The sequence below is a fragment of the Anabrus simplex genome, chromosome 2, assembly GCF_040414725.1.
Source record: "Anabrus simplex isolate iqAnaSimp1 chromosome 2, ASM4041472v1, whole genome shotgun sequence".
Taxonomy (NCBI): Eukaryota; Metazoa; Arthropoda; class Insecta; order Orthoptera; family Tettigoniidae; genus Anabrus; species Anabrus simplex.
In genome coordinates this window covers 741,967,485-741,988,275 of record NC_090266.1, presented here as the reverse complement: position 1 = coordinate 741,988,275, position 20,791 = coordinate 741,967,485, and the positions used below count along the sequence as shown (strand labels likewise).

Here is a 20,791-nt window from a genome sequence, read left to right as displayed (position 1 = left end):
AAAGCTTACATTTATTTAATACTTTGTGGAAGATTAAACATATCTTAAGTTTCTAGAATTTTGTCGAGGAGACAACTCCATTGATTAACGTACACTTCAAAACCGTGAGCGTCACTGACAAAGGAGATAACGTTGGCCTGCCTCCTGACGAAGTGAGTTTCTGCTTGATATGTAGAACTATACCGACTGGAGTTTACTATTCCTTTCTCAGTCACTAATTCCTGCACTCTCACCTCTTTTTATTACTGCTTCTAGACAGGAAAATAAGGATCTAAACTCCACAAACTGTTCCTCAATTAAATTCAGTTGCTTATACTGTATATATGCAAAATTACACGAAGTATCCAATCCGCATGAAATGTGTAAACCTTTATTATATTATAATATATGAATTCTTATCATTCAACTACTGCCCCTTCCGTCCGACTCCTTGGCTGAATGGTCAGCGTTGAGACCTTCGGTTCAGAGGGTATCTGGTTCGATTCCCAAGTGGGTCGGGGATTTTAATTGCACCTGATTAATTCTTCTGGCTCGGGGACACTATAATACCAACCAGCACAGAAACACGCAATAGTGATTACATCTCTCCTTATAGGGTTGGCGTTAGGAAGGGCATCCGGTCGTAAAACAGGGCCAAATCCACATGTGCTACACAGTTCGCACTCGTGATCCCACATGTGTGGGAAAAGCGTTAGAAAAACAACCAGAAGAAAAAGAAGAAGAAGAACTACTGCCCCTTCTCCACGTTTGGAGGATACAAGCACCTCTTTTACTATTTACCAGTTATGATCGCCCTTGTGGCCCCTAATAATAATAATAATAATAATAATAATAATAATAATAATAATAATGCGACAAACGCTAAATGGACGAAATTGGTTCGAAAAGACCTAGAATTTTTAAAAATTGATCCCACGGATATATTCAACAGGGATAAATAGAGAAAGCTGATCAGAACATCCGACACTCTCCAGTCACTGACAGCTGTATGTCTTTTCACGAGAGTTTAATCCTGATGTAAACATGGTATGTCCACGCCACCACGAAAGAAAGAGTTGTGCTTGGCTGAGCGTGTAATATCGACCTCTACCCCCTCAACGTATTGTGTTCGGACGAACAGGTCTGCGCATCGCATACTACAACAATGCGAAGATCTGAACTTCTGAATAAACGACTAAACCTGGATTCTGTTCACTTATTTTATTGAACACATTCACAATGCATCGCCTATGGTCACTTCTGAGCGGTTTTCCTCTTTTGTGCTTCACTACACGCGATGGTCCTACCTCTTGCTCCATTTCTCTCACTATGAATACTGACACTGACTGCTGCTGCAAGATGAAACACCTTATCTCCACGCTGTACAGCTTGGGACTTTCCTTCACTACGAGAAGACTTCCTGTATTACACCACGCCTTGTGTCCGGCTCCATGGCAAAATGGTTAGCGTGATGGCCTTTGGTCACAGGGGTACCGGGTTCGATTCCCGGCAGGGTCGGGAATTTTAACCATCATTGGTTAATTTCGCTGGCAAATCTCATGGGATAGTCACCTAATAGCGTGTGGGTCCTCCACTGGCCCTGCGAACTGCAGTGAGACGCCGTGGAAGCGAGTCGACAAGTCTCTGGTAGTCCTCTGGACGCAGCTGACACCAAATCGTTTGCAGAGCGGCCGCCAATGCTGGTCTGTTCGTGGGTGCAGTATCCATGGCACGGAGCCTGCGTTCCAGGACATCCCAGATATGCTCGATAGGGTTCATATCGGGTGTCCTGAGTGGCCATGGCAGTCGTTGGACCTCCGCTGCATGTTCCTGGAACCATTCCCGGGTGACGTGGGAGCGATGTGACGGCGCGTTATCATCTTGAAACACCGCAGAACCGTCTGGGCGCTGGAAGGCCAAAAATGGGTGGAGATGGTCTCCGAGCAGCTCAACATACCGCGTACCATTCAAAGTCCCTTCCAGAACAACTAGGGGGCCCATTCCATACCAGGAAAATGCACCCCAGACCATAACAGAGACACCAGTGCCCTAGACCACACTTTCGAGGCAGGCGGGATCCATCGCTTCATGTGGTCTGCGCCATACATGCTGCCTCCCATCGGCATGGTGCAGTTGAAATCGTGATTCGTCCGACCATATCACGTTACGCCATTGTTCCAGTGTCCATCCCTGGCGAATGGCGACAAATGCGCGTCGTTGTGCCCGATGACGTTGGGTTAACAGTGGTACCCGTGTGCGGCGCCGGCTCCCATACCCCATAGAACCCATGTTCGTACGGATTGTCCACTGGGAGACGTGTCTAGCACGGCCTGTGTTGAACTGAGCAATGATTTGTTGCACGGTTGCTCGTCTGTCACTATTGACAGTCCGTCTCAGATGTCGCCGGTCACGGTCATCGAGGGTGGCTGGACGGCCGATCGTGCGTCTGTTGTGGACGGTGACACCCGCATTCAACCATTCAAAATACACCCTGGACACGGTTGATCGTGTGAAGCCGAATTCCCGCACTACTTCCGAAATCGCACTTCCCATCCGTACATCCACCATACCCCGTTCGAACGGTGTCAGCTCACGACGACGTTCCATGTTACACCTGTCACATGCACAGCCACTGCTCACAAGGTCTCCTATACAACTGCCGCTGGCACAGGGGGCGTGTGGTGCGCAGACAACACACCTGCGCATCAGTGCTCCGCTATCCCATGACATTTTCTCAGTCAGTGTATATACCGGCATATATGACAACCCTATTTTAATTTGATTACGTTCTCTTCCAAACTCTCTAAATGTAATAAACTAAAATAACATCAAATTAATGCTACGCACTACTTTTCTTTAAGCTCGCATACAGTCGAGTGAGTGCGACGGTGCTTTTCCAATCAGCTACATATATGTCCACGTGGAAAGGCAACGTGCTCCACCTATTTGTTTACATCAGGATTAAACTCTCGTGAAAAGCGGCATAAAACATTAGGCCCTGGAGTGGGAGTGAAGGGGACTCAGGAAAGGAAAGCAACCCACAGCGCAAATATGAAGGAATACTGGCCTGTGAAGAATGCCCACCAGAGAACCACATGGTCCAAGGGTCCTCAACGAAACAGCAACAACGACAAGAAGAAAGCCAAGCTCAGTTGCATTGTCATTGTCTTAATATTCTCAAGATAATGAGTTCGATCCTGACAGTGGTCGATGCATTTACGGGTGCGTTCTAATTAAATGCAACAGCTGCGTGCCTATGGCTTTTGCAACGTAATGAATTCCTGCGGGATAAAATTCCGACGCCATGGTGTCACTTGAAAACCATGATAATTGAAGAAAAGTTAAAACAAATAAATTTATCATTAATAATATTATGTTTATCATCCTTCCTACAAATATCCGTTTTACGGGACGCCAAAGTGGCAGAATTTTGCCCTGACATGGGGTACGTTGGCCCCTCAGGCTCACAAATTTCTAAGTGCTAGCCGACTTGAGCATAGGGACAAGCAATGCTTCTGAGTCTGTTTGCGAACGAAAGACTTAGTAATGAAATATACACTGACTGACAGAGCAAATGCAACACCAAGAAGGAGTGGTTCGAAAGGGATGAAAGTTGGGGAAAAAACAGAGACGGCACGGACGAATAATTGATGTTTATTTCAAACCCATATGCAGGTTACACAATGCGCACGGCATCGACTCAGTAGGATGTAGGACCACCGCGAGCGGCGATGCACGCAGAAACACGTCGAGGTACAGAGTCAATAAGAGTGCGGATGGTGTCCTGAGGGATGGTTCCCCATTCTCTGTCAACCATTTGCCACAGTTGGTCGTCCGTACGAGGCTGGGGCAGAGTTTGCAAACGGCGTCCAATGAGATCCCACACGTGTTCGATTGGTGAGAGATCCGGAGAGTACGCTGGCCACGGAAGCATCTGTACACCTCGTAGAGCCTGTTGGGAGATGCGAGCAGTGTGTGGGCGGGCATTATCCTGCTGAAACAGAGCATTGGGCAGCCCCTGAAGGTACGGGAGTGCAACTGGCCGCAGCACATGCTGCACGTAGCGGTGGGCATTTAACGTGCCTTGAATACGCACTAGAGGTGACGTGGAATCATACGCAATAGCGCCCCAAACCATGATGCCGCGTTGTCTAGGGGTAGGGCGCTCCACAGTTACTGCCGGATTTGACCTTTCTCCACGCCGACGCCACATTCGTCTGCGGTGACTATCACTGACAGAACAGAAGCGTGACTCATCGGAGAACACGACGTTCCGCCATTCCCTCATCCAAGTCGCTCTAGCCCGGCACCATGCCAGGCGTGCACGTCTATGCTGTGGAGTCAATGGTAGTCTTCTGAGCGGACGCCGGGAGTGCAGGCCTCCTTCAACCAATCGACGGGAAATTGTTCTGGTCGATGTTGGAACAGCCAGGGTGTCTTACACATGCTGAAGAATGGCGGTTGACGTGGCGTGCGGGGCTGCCACCGCTTGGCGGCGGATGCGCCGATCCTCGCGTGCTGACGTCACTCGGGCTGCTCCTGGACCCCTCGCACGTGCCACATGTCCCTGCGCCAACCATCTTCACCACAGGCGCTGCACCATGGACACATCCCTATGGGTATCGGCTGCGATTTGACGAAGCGACCAACCTGCCCTTCTCAGTCCGATCACCATACCCATCGTAAAGTCGTCTGTCTGCTGGAAATGCCTCCGTTGACGGCGGCCTGGCATTCTTAGCTATACACGTGTCCTGTGGCATACGACAACACGTTCTACAATGACTGTCGGCTGAGAAATCACGGTACGAAGTGGGCCATTCGCCAACGCCGTGTCCCATTTATCGTTCGCTACGTGCGCAGCACAGCGGCGCATTTCACATCATGAGCATACCTCAGTGACGTCAGTCTACCCTGCAATTGGCATAAAGTACTGACCACTCCTTCTTGGTGTTGCATTTGCTCTGTCAGTCACTGTATTTTTATCGACATGACAATACCAAAAATGTATTTTACCATCTATATATTCATTTCTTGTCTTCTTCTTTCTTGGCCTTTTTTTGAATCGTCTGGGGTCACCAATAATGTCGACTTAGCTCAGCTTTACGGCTGGATGCTTCCTGATACCAAACCTTTGTGGAGTTTGGTAGTGCAGTGAGTTGAGTGTGAATCAAGATATGTATTAAGACGATCACAAACACCCAGCTTCCGAACTAAAGGAATTAATCAAACGCAGTCAAAATATCGTGCTCTGCCCAGGGTCAAACATGGGGGCATTCTGAACCGAAGACCACAAAGGTGACGATTCAGCCAAGGAGCTACACACTGTCTTTATGTTAATCATTACCGAAAATTCTTCTTCTTATCTTATTCTTATTATTATTATTATTATTATTATTATTATTATTATTATTATTATTATTATTAAATCTGCTATGGAGGGTAAGAGAAGTAGAAGAAGACCGAGACGACGATGGATAGACTCAGTTTCTAACGATTTAAAGATAAGAGGTATAGAACTAAATGAGGCCAGAGCACTAGTTGCAAATAGAGGATTGTGGCAATGTCTACTAAATTCTCAGAGGCTTGCAGACTGAACGCTGAAAGGCATAACGGTCTGTAATGGCAATGTACGTTATTGTTAAAACAAACTCATGGTAAAAAAGCCCTCGCGGGCCATGGACTGCAAAGCGACCACTGCTCAACTCGACGGCCTACAAATTACGAGATGACGCATGGTCAACAACATGTATCCCCTCGGCCTTTATTCATGGCTTTCTAGACCGGGCCGCTAACGCGCCGTCAGATATCTCCTCAGTTATACTGACATAGGTTGAGTGGACCTCGAACCAGCAGTTAGATACAGGTTGAAGTCGAAGTCCCCAACCAGGCCGAGAATAGAACATGCGGCCTCCGGACAAGAGACCCTAGACATCGGAGCGGCTATTATTATTATTATTATTATTATTATTATTATTATTATTATTATTATTATTATTATTATGTGTTAAAATCCCTTCCGTCCTTCCGTCTTAACAAATATTGAGTGCCGGAATTTTTCATGGTGCTGGTAAATCAACGGACACCAATTCCTTGTACTTGAGCAGTCTTAAATGACGATCGGCTGTACTAAGATTGGATCCGGTAACCTTGAGTACAGGAGATGAGGCAAGAAGAGTATCATCGACAGAGATATACGACTCATTTTATCAAAACAGTTGCCTACAAGTAAATGAAAACATATAGCTTTACTAGTCATCCTGTCATTGACGGAATAGTGAGCATGAACTCAATAGGTGAGACGCGAGTGTTACCATACGGAGGAGATAGCATGATAAGTAGATCCCTATGTGGATCAATGGTAGAGTGTCGGCCTCGGGATCACAAAATAGCGGATTCGAACCCGGCAGACATAGCCGGACTTTGAAGGACGGAAAAAAGTCTACTCGACACACCATGTCGTACCATGTCAGCAGGTAAAATATTTCTATTGCTTACCAGACAAAATTAATTAATACTCAGACATAGATCACCGAAGTGAGATTCTGCTTTCTCTGTCATCAGGTAGAGTAAAACGGAACGTCGAAATTGATCCGCAGACACCGTAGATCAAATTAAAATGCCTGAGGCCATATTATTATTATTATTATTATTATTATTATTATTATTATTATTATTATTATGACAACTTGCAGGGTTCATAGTGTGGGTTACTGTAGTCACGTCCTAGTTCGTGAACCATGGGCAACGGCTGAGTGGCCTAGTAAGTGGTCCTGAGAGTCGAGATACCAGTTGCTATGTAACTGGAGTGGGCATTTAGTACATACTCTGAATCATGGCCCTCCTTGTGCTCACGCGGCTAGGACTATACAATTCACCGGTGGTCACTAACACGTTAGTAGAGAGATCGACACTTGGACTATGTGTAAGTAGGGTAGCATCGAGTATGCGCAGAACGTTTTAAGCAAGCCTCGGACGTATGGGATTAACAGAGTCGCACTCCCATTTGACAGGCGAGGGACTCCTTCATAACAACTTGGCGAACGAAATGGAATTCGATGGGGAGCTATCAATATTAATGGGGCATATGTAAGAAAGAAAGTAGAAATGGCTGAGTCAGCAAAGAGGAGGTGTCTGGGTATGTTAGGAGTAGGGTAGATAGCGAGGAAGAGATACGAGGTTTATAAAGTTTACATGACGGGTGTTAAAAACGGAAGGGCTGAGTGTGGGGTAGGACTGTTCGTTAGGAATACTATTGCACGCAACATAGTTTCTATTAGGCACGAAAATGAGCGAATGATGTGGGTATAATCTGGCGGTCGGAGGAATTAGGACGAGAATTGTCTCAGTGTATTCACCATGTGAGGGTGCAGATGAGGATGAAGTTGACAAGTTTTATGAAGCACTGAGTGACATCGTGGTCAGGGTCAACAGCAATGATAGAATAGTACTAATGGACGATTTCAATGCGAGATTTGGAAATAGAACTGAAGGATACGAAAGGGTGATTGGTAAACGTGGCGGAGATATGGAAGCTAATAGGAATGGGAATGGGAAGCGTTTGCTGGACGTCTGTGCTAGTATGGATTTAGCAGTTACAAATACATTCTTCAAGTATAAGGCTATTCGCCGCTACATATGGGAGTCTAGGGGCACCAGATCCATAATAGACTATATCGTAAGCGACTTTTAATTTATGAAATCTGTCCGGAATATGAGGATTGTCCGGGCATTTTTTAAATACAGACCACTATCTGATATGTAGTGACCTAAGTATCTCCAGGCCTAAGATAGAGAACGTGAAATCTGTCTGTAGACGGATAAGGGTGGAAAATCTCCAGAACGAGGAGATTAGACAGAAGTACATAGGTATGATTATGAAAAGTTCCAAACAGTGGACAGTACGCAGGTTCAGGTTATAGAAAAGAAAGGGTGGCATATAGGGATGCTAAAGTACAAACAGCAAGGGAATGTCTAGGCACAACCGTGTGTAAGGATGGGAAAAAGCGAACCTCTTGGTGGAACGATAAAGTGAGAGAGCAGCTTGAAACGTGAAAGGAAGGCGTATCAGAAATGACTCCAAACAAGGGCTAATGCAGACGGGGAATTGTATGTAGAGGAAAGAAACAAAGCGAAACAAATTGTTGTTGAATCCAAGAAGAAATCATGGGAAGATTTTGGTAATAACTTGAAAAGGCTAGGTCAAGCAGCAGGAAATCCTTTCTGGAAAGTAATAAAGAAGCTTAGGAAGGGACAGAAAAGGGAAATGAATAGTGTTTTGGGTAAATCAATTGAACTCATAACAGATTCCAGGGAATCACTGGAGAGGTGCGAGGAATATTTTGAAAGTCTTCTCAGTGTAAACGGGGTAATATGATTAGCATGTAGTGTTAGTAAGGTGCCTTCAGATTGGACAAAAGCAGTAATTGCATTTATCTGTAAGTAAGGAAACAGAAAGGATTGCAACATGTGTCGAGGTATCTCATTAATCAGTATACCAAGCAAAGTGTTCACTGGCATCTTGGAAGGGAGGGTGCGATCAGTGGTTGAGAGTAAGTTGGATGAAAACCAGTGTGGTTTCAGACCATAGAAGGGCTCTCAGGATCAGGTAATTGAAAAATTTAAGAGACGAATAAACCATTATGTTTATGTTTCGTAGATCTAGAGAAGGCATATGACACAGTACGGAGGGAAAAGATGTTCGCAATACTGGGGAACTGTGGGATTAATGGAAGATTATTAAAATCTATCAAGGGCATTGATGTTGACAATTGGGCTGCAGTGAGAATTGGCAAGAGAATGAGTTCTTGGTTCAGGATACTTACAGGGGTTAGACAAGGCTGTAATATTTAAACCTTTATTGCTCATAGTTTACATGGATCATCTGCTGAAAGGTATAAAGTGGCAGGGAGGGATACAGTTAGGTGTAAATGTAGTATGCAATCTGGCCTATGCTGACGACTTGGTCTTAATGGCAGATTGTGCCGAAAGCCTGCAGTCTAATATCTTGGAACTTGATAATATGTGCAATGAGTATGGTATGATAATTAGCCTTTCTAAGACTAAATTGATGTCAGTAGGTAAGAAATCCAAGAGAAGTGAATATACGATTGGGAATTCAAAGCTGGAACAGGCAGATAATTTTAAGTTTTTAGGTTGTGTGTTCTCCCAGGATGGTAATATAGTGAGTGAGATTGCTTCAAGGTGTAGTGAAGCTAATGCAGTGAGCTCGCAGTTGCGATCAACAATATTCTGTAAGAAGGAAGTGAGCTCCCGGACTAAACTATCTTTACATCCGTCTGTTTTCAGACCAGCTTTGCTTTATGGAAGTGAAAGCTGGGTGGACTCAGGATATCCTATTCATAAGCTAGATGTAACAGACGTGAAAGTAGCGAGAATGATTGCTGGTGCAAACAGTTTGGAAACGAAATGAAATGGTGTATGGCTTTTAGTGCCGGAAGTGTCCGAGGACATGTTCGGCTCGCCAGGTGCAGGTCTTTTGACTTGACTCCCGTAGGCGACCTGGGCGTCGCGATGAGGATGAATTGATGATGAAGAAGACACATACACCCAGTCCCCATGCCAGAGAAATTAACCAATGATGGTTAAAATTCCCAACCCTCCCGGGAATCGAACCCAGGACCCCTGTTACCATAGGCCAGCACGCTAACCATTTAGCCATTGAGCTGGACAACAGTTGGGAACAATGACAGGAGGGTACTCGGAATGAGGAACTAAAGGCTAAGTTACGAATGAACTCGATGGATGAAGCTGTACGCATAAACCGACTTCGGTGGTAGGCCCATATGAGGCGAATGGAGGAGGATAGGCTACCTAGGAAATAATGGACTCTGTCATGGAGGTCAAGAGGGGTAGAGGGAGACCAAGACGACGATGGTTACTCAGTTTCCAACGATTTAATGATTAGAGATACAGAACTAAACGAGGCTACAGAAATAGTTACAAATAGAGGATTGTGGCGGCGATTAGTAAATTCACAGAGGCTTGCAGACTGAACACTGAAAGGCATAAGAGTACATAATGAAGATGCATGTATACATTACAACTTGCTTCACGTCGCACCGACGTCTTATGGCGACGATGGGATGTGAAAGGCTAGGAGTGGGAAGGAAGCGACCGTGGCCTTAATTAAGGTACAGCCCCAGCATTTGCTTGGTGTGAAAATGGGAAACCACGGAAAACCATCTTCAGGGCTGCCGACAGTGGGGTTCGAACCCACTATCTCTCGAATGAGGGCTCACAGCTACGGGTCCCAAACCGCACGGCCAGCTCACTTAGTTAATGATTATTATTATTATTATTATTATTATTATTATTATTATTATTATTATTATTATTATTATTATTATTATTATTATGATATCTTACATTAACTGCTAGAGGAATACAGCTGTAATCTATATCAACAATTAAGATCCTGAATTACGCTCATTAAGGAAAATATAAAACACCCTCGTTCGCAACCGAGTACTTTAAGTTTACTTCCACTATACTTCTGTAAAGCTGCACTTGAAAAGGACCAACGATTCGAGTCCCGACTCTGACAATGGTTTTCCTCAGCATTTACTTTCGTTCAGGCTTTTACCAGATGCAGTCCAAGGCAATACTGGTCTAAATGGTTATACCAGCAGGAATCTCATAAAAGACACCTCGACCCAGTTATTACGCAATATTTGAAACTTTATTTCATTGAAAAGCAGGTCAATAATAGCAATGAAAAGTTTGAAAAAAATTCGTACGGGTGGAATTGATTGGGCAGAATCATTCGGTCTCATCTCTTTTCATGTTTTACGTGTAGACTCACGCCAGCAGGCTTTATCCATGTCCCGTGATCTACAACTGGAATACCCCGCTTGCAAAAATTTGTTCACTTCACAAGTCAATCAGTGCTAAAGTAAATTGATTCTCTAGCCTTGACACATTCAATTCAGATCTTAAAATGTGCGTTCGTAAATTATAAGAAGATGATTCCATATTACTGAATATTATAAGTTCATATAGGTACTCCTTTCACTTTTTTATTTTTCTCTCTTTCTTTCTTTCTTTCTTTCTTTCTTTCTTTCTTTCTTTCTTTTTCTTTCTGTCCTTCATTATTTCTTTAATTTTAGTTTAGCTAATGTTAGATGTAGTTAGCTAATTTACTTAAGTTAATAGATTAATTACCGAGCTCGATAGCTGCAGGCGCTTAAGTGCGGCCAGTATCCAGTATTCGGGAGATACTAGGTTCGAACCCCACTGTCGGCAGCCCTGAAGATGGTTTTCAGTGGTTTCCCATTTTCACACCGGGCAAATTCTAGGGCTGTACCTTAATTAAGGCCACGGCCGCTTCCTTCCCACTCGTAGCCCTTTCCTGTCCCATCGTCGCCATAAAACCTATCTGTGTCGGTGCGACGTAAAGCCAACTAGCAAAAAAAGAAAGATTAATTGTGCCGGCTGAACGGCTGAGGCGCTGGTCTTCTGAACCCAACTAGGCAGGTTCGATCCTGGCTCAGTCCGGTGGCATTTAAAGGTGTTCAAATACGCCAGTCTCGTGTCGGTAGATTTACTGGCACGTAAAATAACTCCTGCGGGTCTACATTCAAGCACCTTGGCATCTCCCAAAGCCGTAAAAAGTGTAGTTAGTAGGACGTAAAGCCAATAATACTATTATTAGATTAATTGTACAAAATTTACTGTGTAAAATGTTATGTCATCTTTATATTTGTGATTTTATGTATTTTTTAAACGTTGGCTATTTTTTGTCAAGAAGGTATTTCAAAAATTGAATAATAATTAAAAAACACATGACAGTTGTATCCCAAGCATACCATATGAAACAACTACAAGGAGATTTAAAATGTTTCACACCGAGCTCGATAGCTGCAGTCGCTTAAGTGCGGCCAGTATCCAGTATTCGGGAGATAGTAGGTTCGAGCCCCACTGTCGGCAGCCCTGAAAATGGTTTTCCGTGGTTTCCCATTTTCACACCACGCAAATGCTGGGGCTGTACCTTAATTAAGGCCACGGCCGCTTCCTTCACACTCGTAGCCCTTCCCTGTCCCATCGTCGCCGTAAGACCTGTCTGTGTCGGTGCGACGTAAAGCAACTAGCAAAAAAAAAAAGTTTCACATGAGAAACTAAACAAAGGAATGCGTTGAATGTCAAGAGGGAAGAAAGGATGCATTTTTTCTTGAGTTGCACGTTGCAAATGATTCATCGCCTTGAGAATAATAAACAATACCAGTCATCCTCGTTATGTAAGTAGCAACCGTGGCGAAAGGAGTGTGGAATAAAATAGACCATGCACTGTTAACATTAATAATATTGAGGCCGTACCTTGATGAGCAGTAGAATGTGCGCAGCTGAAGCGGTCTCGTTTTCGCCCCACGTGCCAGCCGTACGCAACGTGCTTCACCGAGCGGCCTCACTGCCGGACTGAATAAACCAGTCGACTCGGGCGCCACGTGTTCCGCGTAAACAAACCCCACCCACCCCACGCTGACTCTTCAGCCAACCACAGCCCTCGCAATTTAGCCCCTTATTGTCAAATGTGTATTAGTAATACCTTCACTTTCACACATTAAGTTTCAATATTACCGGGAACAAATCCAATATTCATTGAAAATAAAGCCTTTGACACTCGTGTCAAGATGAACTCTTTACTCTGCACAGGAAACATTCTTAATCCTCAGGAATAACAAAATGTGTGTTTTTCTACATACTGGCGGGCAAAATAGTATTGTCCCAGGACGATTTGAGAGAACTAAGTCAATTTAACCAAAATGAAACTCTGCGATGTAATAATAATAATAATAATAATAATAATAATAATAATAATAATAATAATTTTACATCCCTCTAACTACTGTACTTTTACGGTTTTCGCCGAGGTGCCAAAATTTCTTCCCGTTTGATTTATTTTATATACCAGTAAATATACTGACAAAGAGACTGGCGTATTTGAGCACCTTCAAATACCACGGGACTGAGCCGGAATTGAACCCTCCATCTTCAGATTGAATGCCAGTCTGAGATACTCATCCCGGCGGTGGTACCATCATTACAGGCTTGTTATGTGCCTTCGAGCGCCAGGAAGACTGCTTCCCGGCCAGATCGCTTGATTAATTTCTCACCCGTACTGTCTAGATTTACTGGCCGGGTCCGCTGCCTCTCATATAAGCCAGTTCTTCAGTCGTGCTCGCACGGTTAATTGAGCCTCGTTCCAACCTTTAAAGTAGATTTAAAAATTAAAATCCTTGGACGAGCCGCGAATCGAACCCGAGCCTCTGGGTAAGAAGCAAACTCGTTACCCTATATCATAAGGATGGCCATTATCATTTTCAATGCCACAAACAAATTTTAAAATGTTCAGGTATCTTGGACAACTCTATCGGAATATAACTGGCAAGAAACTATAAATAAAATAATTTTGTGCATAATTTATGTTATTGGATTTACGTCCCAATAATTAATTTTACAGTCCTTGGTGACATCAAAGTACTGACATCTTGTCCCAGAGGAGTTCTTTTACGTGCCAGCAAAATCTGCCGACACGAGGCTGACGTATTTGAGCACATTCAAATAGCACCAGACTGATCCAGGATCGAACCTGCGAACTTGTGTTCAGATAGTCATAGTTCTACCGTCTGAGCCACTCAGCCTGGCAATACAATGCTATTGGTTTCACGTCCCACTTACTACACCTCCGGTTTTTGGAGACACCGAGGAGCCAGAATTCATTCCTGGAGTTGTTTATTTTTCTGCCCGTGTATCTACCGACAAGGGGCTGACGTATCCGAGCCCTTTCGAATGCCACCAAAGTGAGCTGAGACCGAAACAATCAACTTGGGCCCAGAAGGACAACGCTCTACCCGTCTGAGCCACTCGGCTGGGGAGAGTTTCTGAAAACATGCTCATTGTCTTTCTTCACTTCATCTGCTCTGGCCTTAGGAGAGAAATTGTACCAAGAGAACTATCTATTAGTGTAGAAAGACACTGTTCTTCCTGGTCATTTTCCTGTTCATTGAGTTCGCCACGTTTTGTATATCTGGCCCAGATTTACGAGTGGATGTCCTTTTTTTCTTGTTAACGAGATGTGTTTTAATACGGACACAGAAACACAGTCCCAGAGCTAGATAAATTAATCATACGCAGTTAAAATCCCCGGCCCGGCCTGGAATCAAACCAGGGGTCCTCTGAACCAGGCCACTACGCTGACCATTCAACCTGGTAGCCGGACTAGAAGGGCATCGTACTCAAATAATAATAATTAGTAAATGTAGTCCTACCAGCACAAGGCTGGCGTATTTGAGCACCTCCAAATGCCATCAGCCCGAACCACGATCGAATCCACCAATTTGAGCTCAGAAGGCAAGTTCTCTTCTCTCTATGCTACTCAGCCCGATAATATAAGAAATGTTACGTGGTAATGCTCTCTAAAAGTCCCCTTCGGTATTTCTTGGAAGCAATGAGTCTGACTGGGGAACTACCGGCACGTCTCTACTCCCATTATCCTTCAGATACTATGGCGTTTCTTAAAATGTCTGTTAGTTGAATGCAAGTTGAACAACAAACTTCTTCTGATGTCTAGTGTCTCCGTTAAATTTCTGGAAGGCGAAACTAAAATACTCGTACTTTGGCCGCACCCCGAAGATGCTAGAGGTCTGCATTATCTCTGATTTTTACCGGCGAGTCTCGCTCGCCTCTCTGGCTCTCGGGCGTACGCGGTCGAGCGTTCTGTGCAGCCGGTTGCGGGCTACCGATCGCCACCGACTGGCCGAGTGCGCCAAACGCTCGGCCGGTCTCCAGTAACCGGCGGACGCAGTGCCAGCCAGCCAGCGAACTGCGCTACGCCGGACTCTTTGAGATCATAGGCCACTACTTTACATTAACCCTCACCTATTTCTTTTACAAATTTCTTTCGTTTTTTACTATCAGTTCTATAACCTAGATATTACAATTGTATATGTTACATTTGAAGTGTGTTTATGCTGCAGAATATTGGATTTTCGTCTTTAAGGTGATCATGTATTTCAGTAATTGTAACGTTTTGAACTGTAATGTCTTCATATAGTATTTTGTTCCGTTCGCTAGAAAAACGGCGACACAGTAATAGTGGGCTATGTGTAGCCTATCTCCAGACTCGGTCACATACACATTGTACTAATGTCGAATGCAGGATCAAGAAGGAATGCAGGATTGTTTTTAAACGTAATACACACCAATTTTCTTTTTACAAGTGTTAATTTATAAACAAATTATGGCCTGTATATAAAATTACATGTGAATCAATACTATACAATTCGTTTTTTGTCACTGGTGCTCCCTGATGCACAGGAGTCATTTGTGTTCCTGGAGCTACTACTACAGCTGGCGGTTTGTACTTCTTCCTGTGAAGAAAATGAAAGTGGAATCATACGTTTATAGAGTTTGAGGAATGTTCTTTCTTGTGATTACGTGGTATGTTCGGAATACTTAATACTTTGTGATGAACCAATAAGAGATCATCCACCTTGTCTGATTCCAAGCACGATATTTTGCTAGACAGCAGGTGACCGGCCTGGCTAAAATTTATCTCGCTGGCAGCACTAGTGCAGGAATGAAGAGAACTTTTCTGGCTGCTACCGACATTCTTGGAAGTAACTCCGCGGGCGTTTTTTATCATTTCAAAAGTTGCCCTTCGGCACAGCTACAGCCGGATTTGGAGACGGAAAGGTACCTGTCGAATTCATTAGTAGTAATTCTGTGTCTATCTTCATCGTCCTCATCCGAACTCCAGACCACCTTGAACTTTTTCATGGGAAGAACTTGCTCACTGTTGGCTTGAATGGGTTCTAAAAATGAATGAAAACATCCGTAATGTATTCCTGTCACCTTTAAATATGTATAAACCTTAGTTAGGACTATTGGTTACTAAAAACTATATTTCCAGTGAATTCCCACATATAACGCAAAAATTACACCAAAACGCATTGTGGAATGTTAAGGCTGCGAAACCCTTCCAAAATATTGTACATTTTAAACGACATAATTGTTGATCTAACGAAAGGTGGAAGATTAGACAAACAAACATTCGTTTACTAATTTGTTTCAGTGAACCAACCTTACCATTTACAGGCAGTTCGGAGCACAATCGTCGAACTTCAGCATACGCGACTTGCTTTTCTTCTGCTGTGAGTTTCTTCAAATGACGCCGTGATGGCCGTAGAACCGTCGCAACGTAATGGATAGCCTCCAATTTGCACTTCTCCCTGATGAAGTATGCTGCTCTTTTATATTTTCGTCATACACTGAAAAGGATAAACAATGTATACATAATTGCATTCCGATAATTCAACAGTTTTATAAATGATCATACCTTATAAAAAATTTCATACTTCGTTGTCACTGTCTTCTGGTTCACAATGATGTAACAGACGCGTGTAATAAGGCATCACACGTACCAGCGCTGTTATTTTTGCACTTTACAAATCCAAACTCGCTTCTTTAAAGAGGGTTAGGAAAACGACAACTTCTCGTACGCACTCTTCATGGAAAGTTTCTAAGAGTTTCGATTGCCTCCGGGAATCTAGTAGATCTCGAATATCGTCGATTTGACTTGTGATGGAATTGAGCATTAACTGTATACATTGTATACTATACAGTTCCACAGCGGTACATCTTCTTGCTTCACGGAGTGCTGCAGACGCCCCGAGTGACCCGATCTCTTCAGATAGCCTACTATAGCTCTTGCTGATGGCAGACACGACAGAATTTCAGGAGCTTCATCTTCTAAACATGTCTCTTGAAATGTGTGACTAAGCGCAGTCATCAGGCAGTGATCAATGTAAGGCAAACGGTCGTAAGATTCAAGTGTCTTCTTCATATTAGCTCCTTGGTCGGTGGCAAATTAACATTTTGTAACATCATTCCTGTTAATTGCTAACTCAAGCAAAAACGTTCCTCGATTTCGTGCCGAATGTTCTCTCCTGTCTTAGATATGTCCGGAAACTCAGTTGTTAGCAAAACAAGCGTTTCTAGCTGGCACTCATCGTTAACATAATGCGATGTCACAGTCAAAAACTTTCCCTTCTTGTAGTTATCAGACCACAGATCAGCGTCTAAAGCGCACATTTTGTCCTTTAGGGTACGCTATCTTGGGCACCATTCTTGCCCTATTTTGTCGGCCTTTTCTTTAACATGCCGTGATACAGTGATGGGGTGCTGAAGAACATCTTCTATATTGACTTTTCCGTAAGTGGTGCCAACATTGATGAGCTCCTGCGAATAGTTCTTGTAGCCAATCCTACTACAAGTATTTAACGGTAGCAAATCTATTCCACTCATATCGACCAACTTATCAACACCAACTTTCTTTATTCTGCTTCGTACTGAACGTGGTCGGTGGAATTCTGATCCGCAGTTACTTTTGCAGCGCCGAATCATACCTGTTGTGCTTGACTGGTAAGAAAGTACAGTATCACATGTGGCACACACAACGAAACCAGAAGGAGCCTGAGTGACAGGACCCACTACAAGTGCAAACGATTTCCAAGCTTCACTTTTCGCCTCCTCTTCCGACATAAATTTCTTCCTCAGAACTAACGAGAAGCTCCCAATTCTCTCCAGAATACTTCTCTTCGTTTCTTGAATGCAACGTTTACGACCTATATTTGATTGATCCATAACGCTGTCTGCACTGCTCAAAGCCCAGCCGCCAACTGATTTTACACACGATTTCTAATGCATTGCGCACTGCAGAGCGCGCGGCGGTTTTACTGTCACCGACCGGGATTACGATTACGCTCGAGCGCCCGGCAGTGCTCGACAGTTCCACTGATCACCGAGAGGTGAAGGAAGGCCGGCCACATGGTCCTTTAGACGGCCACAGCCTTATCGCAGCGTGGGCTTTTCCCAGCCGTCGAGCAGCGGCACGAAGTGGGCAATGCTCGAGCGGTTGTTTTCTTCCAAATGCAGAAGTCTAGAAGATGCACGAACTTCATCACAGGTATATAAAAGCAGGCTCACCTTAAACAGGAAATGTCAGTGTGTTGTTGGTTTTTGTTGTTGTTATCGTGTTGTGTTGTGTTGTGTTGTGTTGTGTTGTGTTGTGTTGTGTTGTGTTGTGTTGTGTGGTCACGTGAGTTGATTGGGCAAGTTATCGGTCTTGTCTGAAGTCGAGCCAAGTGTACAGTCGTCGTATTTATTATTATTATTATTATTATTATTATTATTATTATTATTATTATTATTATACCAGGGATACACCTTCCCCGCCTGTTTAAACTGCGCACCTTCTGTATGGCTATCTATGTCAATGAACATGAACTTTTAAAGCTTCCCAAAACCTTCTTCTCCCATGGCTAGATGGCTTTGCCATCTATTTTCTAGCGACCTCTAGTGGACTAAACACAAGTTAATTGCTGAAGATATTTTGTTGTTGAAGTTGGTAAACCTTTTTATGATCTTTTTTTTAAATGTACCGATGTTGTTAACACTTCACCTGGTTCCTCCTGTAATGTAATCTACTTGTTACTACGTTCTCTGGCCAATCAAACCCAGCCCAAGCGGGGTGGGGCAGCTGGAAATTTAGCCTATCAGCGCCCTGGATATTAATTTTATCTGGAACTTTCCCCTAAGGAGCTATTTAAGGAGAGCACTTTAGTGCCGACTTCTGCTATTTGCTCCGGTTATTGAGAATTTACCTAAACATGTGATTGTGCCGGCGGGTATTTCGAGGGGAAGGTTTCAGCAGGGTTATTAATATCGAATCAGAAATCTTTTATTTTTGGGCCGAAATGTACGACATTCTGCACAGTTTTCGGACTATATTTATATTCCCTACTGAGAAAATATTTAATGTAAGGGAGCCTTCTACTTTTCAGCCGGGTGACTTAAGTTTTCAAACTCAAAATTTTGGAAATCTTGTCTCGGGTTTTAAATTTTCTTCCCTTAATCACCCTTTTTAGTGTGGTATTAGCCCGTTTATCACTGGGCCTTAAGCCCATATAGGCTTTTGTCTCTTCCCGATTGTTCGTTAAGGAGTACTGGTGTTTCGTCTCCTTGCCTTTTGTTAATCGCCTGTTTTGTGTAACCTTTTCTTCTTATTCTTTAGGCCTTGTAGTATGGGTAATTATGCCCCTGTATATTTATTTATTTATTTATTTATTTATTTATTTATTTATTTATTTATTTATTTATTTATTTATTTATTTATTTATTTATTTATTGCACACTACAGGACTTAGTGTCCCAATTACAGTGGCAACTACGTCAGATAATCTACAATTAACATGGCGATACCTATATCTAAACTATATTCTACAATTTTATCTAATCTCCTATAATATTGATATAAAATATTAAAGTATTTTTCTAAAAACTAAAGAACCTTATGTTAATATGATGGAACAACACACGACAAAGTAAAATGACAAAATACATGAAGCAATACACGTACAAACATAATATTATAGGACTTCACCTTACAATTTCCCCTATTTTTAGGACTTCATACAATTGCGCGATGAAGTTCAGTTACAAACTCACGCAATGGCAGACTGAAGTGAAGGCCATTATTTTTACGAATGGTACTGTTGAAGATACTACAGATCCTGTTTACCGGCGAGTTATCATGAGCACACGTCCTGGTTTTTCCATTTAAAATGTTATGTTATTTCTGGAATTGAAGTGAGGTACATGGAAATTTAGGAGAGACAGTAATTCAGGATTATCAATAGCATAGTTTACAGCTTTATAAAGAAATTTTACTGCATGCTTCCGTCTCCGAATTTCTAAGCTCTGCACTCCGAAATTTAAAAGGATATCACTTTAGGGTACCATACGGGGATAGCAGCCAGTTTTTTATATTGTAAGTATTTTAAAAATCTTTTTTGTATTTTTTCAATCTGATAGACATGTGATTGACACCTAGGGCTCCAAACAATGCTGGCATATTCTACTTTTGGTCTTACTATGGTATTGAACAGATGGATGCATGTTTGTGTGTTTTTGAATGGTTTTATATTCCTGATAATGAATCCTAGGGTCTTGTACCACTCAGCTAACATTTTCAGTATATGTGAATTGAATGTAAGCTCGTGGTCGAATAAAACCCCAAGGTCTTTCATCTCGCAAACCGATCGCAAATCACTGCCACCTAGCTTGTAAGTGTAGTGGAAGGGAGTTTTCCTTCTGGTGAACGACATCGATACACATTTTTCTGCATTTAAGTACAGTTTATTTTCAGTCGCCCACTCCGATAAACTTTTCAAGTCTAGCTGAAGCTGTTTACAGTCGTTTACGTTTTCAATGGCTTTGAACACTTTGAAATCGTCTGCGTATAGCAGACAGCTCGAATATTTCACTTGTTCAGGCAAGTCATTGATGAATGCGAGAAAAACTAAAGGGCCTAAATTTGACCCCTGAATTATTCCTGAATTTACAGGGTATTCCCGAGAAGAATGTCTCTGGAAAGAAACGAACTGCTTCCTACCACCCAGATAGGAACTGAAAAATGCAACATTTGTTTCGAGAAACCGAACAGGTTTAACTTACTTAGCAGGGCATCGTGATTAATTTTATCGAATGCTTTTGCGAAATCTGTAAATACTACGTCCATTTGTCCGCCTGTGTCAAGTTCTGTGGACACTCGCTGAGTGAAGTTAACCAAGTTTGTGACTGTGGAACGTCGTGAAAGGAAACCATGTTGTTTGTCTTATATAAGAGGTCTTAAATATGTTGTTAGTCGATTACATAACATAAATTCGAAAACTTTTGCTATCGCGGATAAAATATAAATGGGCCGGTAGTTGTTTATTAGTGTGGGATCCCCTGA

The 20,791-nt window shown here is 43.0% G+C and overlaps 1 protein-coding gene across 1 annotated transcript in view; it reads right to left on the bottom strand.

The window, feature by feature from the left end:
* Cipc (Clock interacting protein circadian) overlaps nucleotides 1-12,375 on the bottom strand; it is an 851,118-nt gene extending 838,743 nt beyond the window's left edge. Inside the window, exon 1 of the mRNA XM_067141412.2 lies at nucleotides 12,313-12,375. The gene's annotated coding sequence lies outside the window, so the exon portion shown is untranslated. The remainder of the gene's footprint in view (nucleotides 1-12,312) is intronic.
* Nucleotides 12,376-20,791: the final 8,416 nt, after the last annotated feature.